Source organism: Symphalangus syndactylus, chromosome Y, assembly GCF_028878055.3.
Source record: "Symphalangus syndactylus isolate Jambi chromosome Y, NHGRI_mSymSyn1-v2.1_pri, whole genome shotgun sequence".
NCBI lineage: Eukaryota > Metazoa > Chordata > Mammalia > Primates > Hylobatidae > Symphalangus > Symphalangus syndactylus.
Genome location: NC_072448.2, coordinates 28,709,280 through 28,718,555, shown reverse-complemented (window position 1 = coordinate 28,718,555; position 9,276 = coordinate 28,709,280). Strand labels below are relative to the sequence as shown.

Below are 9,276 nucleotides of genomic sequence, written 5' to 3'. Positions count from 1 at the left end.
GACCAGCCTGACCCACATGGAGAAATGCCGTCTCTACTAACAATACAAAATCAGCCGGGTGTGGTGGCCCATGCCTGTAATCCCAGCTACTCAGGAGGCTGAGGCAGGAGAGTCACTTGAACACGGGAGGTGGAGGTTGCGGCGAGCCGAGATGGTGCCATTGCACTCCGGCGTGGGCACCAAGAGTGAAACTCCTTCCCCCGCCCCCCAAAAAATTAAGTGCTGTGTTCTGTTATTTTTGCTTCCTACCCTGAGAAGAACATAATACAGCTGTTGTCTGCCTGCCTGCCTGCCTGCCTGCCTGCCTGCCTGCCTGCCTGCCTGTGACAGGGCCTCACTGTCTTTCGCCCAGACTGGAGTGCAGTGACACCATTCATTATGGCTCACTGGCTGCAGCCTCAACCTGCCCAGGGTTAGGCGATTCCTCAAGGGATCCTACGGCCTCGGCCTCCCAAAGTGCTGGGGTTGCAGGCGTGAGCCACCAGCACCCGGCCCGAGTTAATACGTCTTGTCTCACTACGTCTTAACCACACACCCATGAAGGACTCAAGTCAAGAGAGAGTCGGCAAGAGACTCTCAGCATTCTCTTCCGAAAGCACGTGTGTCCCGAGCTCCTGTGGTTTTAGGTGGCCACGCGTAGAGGAGAGATTTCCAATGTTTCCAGAGCGGTGCGAGCCACAGCCATTCGGGGCATCCGAGCCGGAGATGGGGTTTCTGACAGCGACTTGAGGGCCAGGAAGGGCCAGAATCTGCCAAGGCCCGTGTTCCAGGGTGGGGCCCGATGGAACCCAAGGTAGAGGGAGTCCGCCGTCCGCACAGAGAGAGCCCCAGCCCTAGGCCCCACTGTGCAGACCGAATCAGAAGGAAGAGAGTCCTTCGTCCTACATGCCACATCCCTCCACCGAACTTGGGAGCGGAAACATGGAAACCCCGTGTTTCCAAACGTGAGGTGACTCTCGGTTTACAATGGGTCACAAGGGGCCGGGCTCTCCGGAGTCCGCAGGATAAAGAAGTCATTTCTTGCTCGGCCTCCCCCATCCCCTGGTAACTGTCGCTGGTGACTTTAAATGAGCCGGGGCCGGCAGGCCCAGGAGCCGCTACGGGGGGAGGGGGCGGGGGGGTGTGCCTCAGGCACTGCAGAAAGGAAGTGGGCCTGAGCCCGGAGGATGACGGTGCTGCAGGAACCCGTCCGGGCAGCTATATGGCAAGCACTAAACCGCTATGCTTACCGAGATGCGGTTTTCCTCGCAGAACGCCTTTATGCAGAAGTACACTCAGAGGAAGCCTCGTTTTTACTGGAGACCTGTTCTTACCGCTCAGGAAAGGCCTACAAAGCATATAGACTCTTGAAAGGACACAGTTGTGCTACACCTCAATGCAAATACCTGCTTGCAAAATGTCGTCTTGATCTCAGCAAGCTTGCAGAAGGCGAACGAATCTTATCCGGTGGGGTGTTTAATAAACAGAAAAGCCATGATGATATCGTGACTCATATGTTATTGAGTTTGGTGATTCGGCTTGCTTTACTCTCTCATCGTTGGGACACGTATATCGCAAGACAGATCCGCTTGCCAAAGCATCGGAGTGTTACCCAAAGGGCCTTCGTTTCAAGCCTTTCTTCTGGTATCCCTTTGAATCATTCTGTGAAATAGGTGAAAAGCCGGATCCTGACCAAACGTTTAAATTCACATCTTTACAGAACTTTAGCAACGGTCTGCCCAACCGTTGCACCACACAAGTACCTCGTCATAGTTTATGTCACAGACAGCCTGAGACCCTTCTTACGGAAACACCCCAGGACACAATTGAATTAAACAGATTGAATTGAGAATCTTCCAATTCAAAGTACTCCTTGAATACAGATTCCCCAGTGTCTTCCATTGATTCAGCTGTCATTTCACCTGATACCGTCCCACTGGGAACAGGAACTTCCATATTATCTACGCAGGTTCAAAAGAAGCCAAAAGCTGGTCGAAGTTTATCAGGACGACCAGCAGCTGTTAGTCCATTAACTCCAAGTGTTGGGATTTTGCCATTAGAAACCCCAAGTCCGGGAGATGGATGGATCCTATTTACAAAACTACACTAGTATTAGACACCTCCTGTCACTGACGTGCCATCCACCGGAGCCCCTTCAAAAAAGCCTGTTGCCAGAATCGGCCGAACTGGAGCACAGTCTGTCTTCTCACAGAGTGGACATAGCCGAGAGGTAACTCCAATTCTTGCAAAAACACAAAGTTCTGGTCCACAAACAAGGGCATCACCTCAGGTATCGAGCCCCACTGTGGCATCTCCCCTAAATGCACTGCCTCGAAGAAATCCATGACTCTTGACTAGTGACAGCTCCACAACCAAGGAGAATAGGAAAAAAGTTAAAAATGAAGTGTCCACCTGAAATCCCAAACAGAAAAACAAAAAGTAAAACTAACGAAGGAGGAGTAACTCGACCTCACATCGATGGCAGCCTGGAAATGACAAAATTGGACTCTTCCATCATTTCAGAAGGGAAAATATCCGCAATCACACCTCAGATTCAGGCTTTTAATCTACGAAAAGCAGCAGCCGAAGGCTTGATGAGCCTTCTTCGTGAAAGGGGGAAAGGTTATGTAGCTTTGTGTTCTCACCACTGCACACAAGCTATCGATATTTGGAGCCATCCACCTTCTCCCCACCACGATGCCGGTAGGGTACTGTGCCACATCGGAAGGGCCTATTTTGAGCTTTCAGAGTCCACGCAAGCTGAAAGAATCTTCTCAGAGGTTAGAAGGATGGAGAATTACAGGGTCGAAGGCATGGAGCTCTGCTCCGCAACACTCTGGCATCCTCAAAAAGATGTTGCTCTGTGAGTTCTGTCAAAAGACTTGACAGACGTGGATAAAAATTCGCCAGCCAGAGGCCTGGCGTGCCGCAGGGAACTGTTTCCGCTTGCAACGGGGACACGATATGGCAATTAAATTCTTCCAGAGAGCTATCGAAGTGGATCCAAATCATGCTTAGGCCTCTACTGCATTAGGGCGGGAGTTTGTCTTCACTGTAGAATGGGACAAAGCATTAGCTTGTTTTCGAAATGCTATCAGAGTCCATCCTAGACATTGTAACGCATGGTAAGCGGCAATGAAGTGTAAAGACAAGCTCTTATCGACGGTGCCGGTGCTCGCTGATTTTTCTCGTTAGATAGCTCTTTATTGCCATGAATTTGGTTACAGATACCTAGGGATGGTACATACTGGTCAATAACGTCTAACTGAAATGCTCTCTTACGAAATGTATGTCTTTAACAAACTCTTAAATTAACTCCCGATAATGGAATACCAGATCCTTATACTCAACAGTTGCAGTCTTCTACCAAACTTTTGCAGATACTGTAGTTGTCTTTCGTTTGTGTGTGTGTTTCTTTAGTTTTGTGACTGGATGTGTTACTTTTTCTTTGAACACCGAAATGGTGATGGGGACAAAAAGTGCTTGGGAAATTGGAAAGGAACAGCATAATCCACTTATCGGATAATAGAAAAAAATATTGCAACGATTCACTGGTTGCTGCTTTTTGACAGTGTTCCAGTTGATGGAGTTACTATTAAGAAGTCAGTGTACCCTTTTATTTAGCAGTATCTCCGTTTTACTGTTTTGTACTTGCGTATCAGTAGACACATCGGAAATTACTGCCTAGGTCATATTGTTATCAACCGAATAAGATACGAAAACGTTTGGTCCTACTTCTGCCTCAACACCATACGTGCCGTTGACATTGGTTGTATTTTTCTGGACTGACTTCATAGTTTACACATCAGGTGGCCGGGCGCGGTGGCTCAAGCCTGTCATCCCAGCACTTCGGGAGGCCCAGGCGGGCGGATCACGAGGTCAGGAGATCGAGACCATCCTGGCTAACACGGTGAAACCCCGTCTCTACTAAAAATACAGAAAATTAGCCGGGCGTGTTGGCGGGCGCCTGTAGTCCCAGCTACTCGGGAGGCTGAGGCAGGAGAATGGCGTGAACCCGGGAGGCGGAGCTTGCAGTGAGCCGAGATCGCGCCACTGCACTCCAGCCCGGGCGACAGAGCGAGACTCCGTCTCAAAAAAAAAAAAAAAAAAAAAAAGAAAGAAAAGAAAAGAAATAGTTTACACATCAAGAGAAGGCCGGACGTGGTGGCTCACGCCTGCCGCCATCCCGGCACTTTCGGAGGCCGAGGCGGGCGGGTCACAAGGTCAAGAGATCGAGACCATCCTGGCCAACGTGGTGGAACCCTGTCCGTATTAAGAGTATAAAACTTAGGTGGCCGTGGTGGAGGGCGCCTGTAGTCCCAGCTACGCGGGAGGCTGAGGCAGGAGAATCGCTTGAACCCGGGAGGTGGAGGCGGCAGTGAGCCGAGATCACCCCATTGCACTCCAGCCTGGGCGACAGAGCGAGCGAGAGGCCGTCTGGAGGAAAAAAAAAAAATTAAAAAAAAAAAAAAAAAAAACAAAAAAAAAAAACATAAATAAATACCAGGAGAAACTATAATTCTGAAGTCATAACTCTGTGGTAGTTTTTTTTTGTCAGATACGGTTATCTTTGGGGTTAAGTATTACAGCAGTGGAGTTGTATCATTTGATTTGCTTCTAAATCTGCAGCATTCTATTACTAAAACATTTTTTGATTTGTGAATATGTTGTTTAACGGATTCTGTCTCATTTTGCTGTAGTAGTTACATGGCCTGAAAGGTGGCCAAAAACATAGTGCTAGCTATTGCTGACCAACGTAACAATCAACTTGCCGATACCGCCTTCTCTTCCGATAGCTATGTTCTCCGTCATATTTTAAGAACTCAGTTCTTCATGAGACTTGTGTTGTTTTTGATTTTTTTCCCAAGTCCGGGGGATCCTCGTGTTGTTTTCTGTCAATGCGTATTGTCTGTTCAGCTATTTTGCAGGAGTCGCATTCTTAAAAAACTTCACCCTATCAAAAATCGTCTTTAAAGGAGGAATATTCAGATCGGCAAGCTTTTCCTAGGAAGAGTGTAAATGCTGACGTATTTAGGTAGCTCTGAATTCTGAGCCACTATATTTTAACTACAAAATAGGTAGCCTTTCCTTCGTTTTCGCTTTCACTATCATCAGCACGGGGTTTAATACCTTTTCTTCATCTATAACACAACTACAATGATATACGAAGCCACTCAAATACAGCAGATACGTTGCGCTTTCAAAAAAAAAAAAAAAGAAAAAAGAAGTCTTTCTGTGGCACGGCATTAGCTGTGGCTCGAATCTAGAATCTCCAGTAAAAACCAATGAGACAGGGTGAAACCCCGTGCCTACTAAAAATAAAAAAATGAGCCGGGCCTGGTGGCGCTGAGGCAGGAGAATCACTGGAACCCAGGAGGCAGAGGGTGCAGTGAGCCGAGGTCACGCCACTGCACTCCAGCCTGGGCGACAGAGCAAGACTCCATCTCAGAAAGAAACAAACACGCAAAGCCAATGAAGGTGTTTAGCTCAACGTGTCGGGCTCAGGTCTCTTGACAGGATACATCCAGCACCGGGGCGGGGAACGTCGAGGGGTGGGGCGGAATCTATTTTGTGGCCTCAAGGGAGGGTTTGAGAGATAGTCCCGCAAACGGTGATGGCCTAAGGAAGCCCCTCCGCCCAAGAAGCAATATTCATTTCTAGCCTGTAGCCACCCAAGAGGGAGAATCGGGCTCTCTACAGACCCCACAACCCGCACCCCACCCCCCGCCCCGCCTCGTGAAATGGGCTCTCGCTCCGCCAGGCCCTATTCACGCCGTGTGGTTTTGTAACCTCCAGCGTGTGTGCGTGGGTTGCGGGGTGTGGTGGGGGTGGCTGTGGACAGAGGAGGGGATAAAGCGGCGGTGTCCCGCGGGTGCCCGGGACGTGGGACGTGGGTGGGGTGGCCAGAGCCTAGGGAACTCCTCGCCTGTCAGGACGTCTCCCCCACCCCCCACCCCGGTCCCCTCTCTGACCTACGCTCCACATCTTCGCAGTTCAGTGGGGACCTTGTGGGTGGAAGTCACCGTGCCTCTGGACTTTAGCCGACCAAGGCCGGGCTCCCAGGAGTCTCCCCAGAGTCGGGGCCTTGGGCAGGCTCACAGGGATGCTGACGGTGACGGTCGGTGACCGTGATGTACGTTGGAGGCCTCGGGCCAATGCAGAGGTATCCATTTGACCTCGGTGGGACAGGTCAGCTTTGCGGAGTCCCGTGCGTCCTTCCAGAGACTCATCCAGCGCTAGCAAGCACCGTCCCGAGGATCCCAGCTCCCAGCAGAGGCACTTTTGTTCACACAGAATCCTGGGCAGGAAAGTTCTCAGCAGGCTTAGGCCTCCAGCCAAAAACCCAAAACCACTTCTGGGATTTTTTTTTTCAAAGAGCCAGTGGTTCCACAGGGGGCCGTGGGTAGTTGTGGAAATGGAGAGAAGTGTCTGCAGATACATATTTGAGACAGAACGGACGGGGCTCGGTCACAGGTCACTTAGGACACGGGCAGATGCACATTGAGAAAACCCTCCCAGCATCCTAGGTGAACAGAGGCATGATCTTTCGAGACTGTCGAGGGAGAAGCAACTCCAGATTTTAGGGTTGGATCTTTATTCATATGTAGTATCTATGAGGTATCCAAGTCCAGAAATCAACTCGCCAGTTCTGTACAGCATTCTGTAGGGAGATCAAATCTGGGATGTCTGATGCTAAGAATTCAGGCCTTGGTAATGGATGAGATTAGATGTACTTGAGCTTATTTTGCAAAGAAAGAGAGGGCGGGAGATAGCGAGAGCCAGAGAGCGAGCGAGCGAGCGAGCAAGAGAGAGAGAGAGAGAGAGAGAGAGAGAGAGACAGAGAGACAGAGACAGAGATAGAGATAGAGAGAGACAGACAGAGAGAGACAAAGATACACAAAGAGAGAAAGACAGAGAGAGAGATAGAGAAAGACAGAGATGGACAGAGACCGAAAGAAACAGAAAGAAACAGGGAGACAGGAAGGGAGAGAGACAGACAGAGTGAGAGACAGACAGACAGGCAGAGAAAGAGAGTAAGATGGAAGGCAGACACACACAGAGGGAGAGAGAGAGAGAGAGGGAGAGAGACAGACAGAGTGAGAGACAGACAGACAGGATGACTGACAGGCAGAGAAAGAGAGTAAGATGGAAGGCAGACACACACAGAGGGAGAGAGAGAGAGAGAGAGGGAGAGAGACAGACAGAGTGAGAGACAGACAGACAGGATGACTGACAGGCAGAGAAAGAGAGTAAGATGGAAGGCAGACACACACAGAGGGAGAGAGAGAGAGAGGGAGAGAGACAGAGACAGACAGACAGAGAGAAAGAAAGAGACAGACAGAGAAAAAGAGACAGAGAGAGAGAAAGACAGACAGACAGACAGAGAGAAACAGACAGAAAGAGAGAGACACAGACAAAGAGAGAGAGAGAGAGAGAAACAGACAGACAGGGAGGCAGAGAGAGACAGACAGACAGGCAGAGAAAGACAGTAAGACACAAGACAGACACAGAAAGAGAGAGAGACAGGCAGAGACAGAGAGAGAAACAGATGGGCAGAGAGAGAGAGACAAATAGACAGAGAGGGAGAGAGAGAGGGAGACAGACAGGCAGAGAAAGCGAATAAGACAGAAGACAGACACAGTGAGAGAGAGAGACAGAGACAGAGAGAAAAAAGAGAAAGACGGACAGACAGACAAAGAGACAGACAGAGAAAGACAGAGACGGACAGAGAGAGACAGAGAGAAACAGACAGAAAGAGAGACAGAGAGAGAGAGAGAGGCAGGCAGAGAAAGAGAGTAAGACAGAAGACAGACACAGTGAGAGAGACCGGCAGAGAGAGAGACAGAGAGAAAGATAGAGAGAGACGGACAGACAGAGAAAGGCAGAGACGGACAGAGAGAAACAGAAAGAGAGAGAGACAGAGACAGAGAGAAACAGACAGACAGAGAGAGAGAGAGAGAGAGAGAGAGGCAGACCGACAGACAAACAGGCAGAGAGAGGGAGTAAGACGGAAGACAGACACAGTGAGAGAGACAGTCAGAGAGAGAGACAGAGAGAAAGAAAGAGAGAGACAGACAGACAGAGAAAGACAGAGACGGACGGAGAGAAACGGAAAGAGAGAGAGACAGAGACAGAGAGAAACAGACAGGCAGAGAGAGAGAGAAGACAGAGAAAGAGAAAGAGAGAGACAGAGACAGACAGAGACACAGAGAGAAGGGGAAGAAAGGCGTGCTCCAGAAATAATTACACATATTTTATAATGCTTTTGATCCCATAAACTGTGGCCGGGGGTATACTTTGAAAACAACAACAAGAACAACAACAACGACGACGACGACGACGACGACGACAACGACGACGACGACAACTACAACAACAGCAACAGCAACAAGAGCAGCAGCAGCATTCGCTTACGGATTTCTAGAAAATAAGATGTTATGAAGTATAGTCAACATCAACCGGCTCTCACTGCACGTGGAGAGATGCAGAAAAGCGTTAGTTAACAACAGGAGAAAACAGCAGCTGACACGTCTTGGGGAAAATAGACGTCTTCCTGAAAACTGGGGATCGCTACTTCACCTGAAAAGAAAGACATACGAAAAAGGAAAAACACGAACAAAACAAAACAAGCCAACAAACACGGGCCAAGGCACCGTCCCTGGAAATCTTTTTTTCTTTTTTTCGTACTTTAAGTTTTAGGGTACACGTGCACAATGTGCGGGTGTGTTACCTATGTATCCATGTGCCATGTTGGTGTGCTGCACCCATTAACTCGTCATTTAGCATTAGGTGTATCTCCTCATGCTATCCGTCCCCCCTCCCCCCACCGTCCCTGGAAATCTTAAGTGAGCAAAGTATTAGTTTTCAGAAAGCGTTTCTATTTCGGGCAAATACTGAGAAGGCCCAGACTAGAGCTGTGACGCCGTTCCCATTGTGAAACTCTGCTGGCCGGAGGGAGGGAGGGAGGGAGGGAGGGAGGGAGGGAGGGAGGGGAAACTAAAACATCATGATAAAAGGTGATTGAGACCCAGCCAGGGTGAAGCTTTCCCAGGGAGGGAGGCCTGAGGAGGGGAGCGGGGGGAGAAACCCCACAACTGCAGACCCGCCCGCTTGCCCACGCGGGTCAGGGGCTCCGCCATCGGCGGCCCAAGCTGCCTCTGGGGAAGTGGGACCGTGCCGCCCCCATCTTCAAAAACGGTGGCCACTGAGTGAGGCCTGACGCCCACCGATGCAAATGTCAGCCTGGCAAGCATGAGATCGCCGGCAAGGGGTGGGGGAAGGGGAGAGAAGACCGAG

General features: G+C 49.9%; 1 pseudogene; it reads left to right on the top strand.

Moving 5' to 3' along the window:
* On the top strand, positions 1–3,325 carry LOC134736101 (cell division cycle protein 27 homolog; annotated as a pseudogene).
* The last annotated feature ends 5,951 nt before the right edge of the window (positions 3,326–9,276 follow it).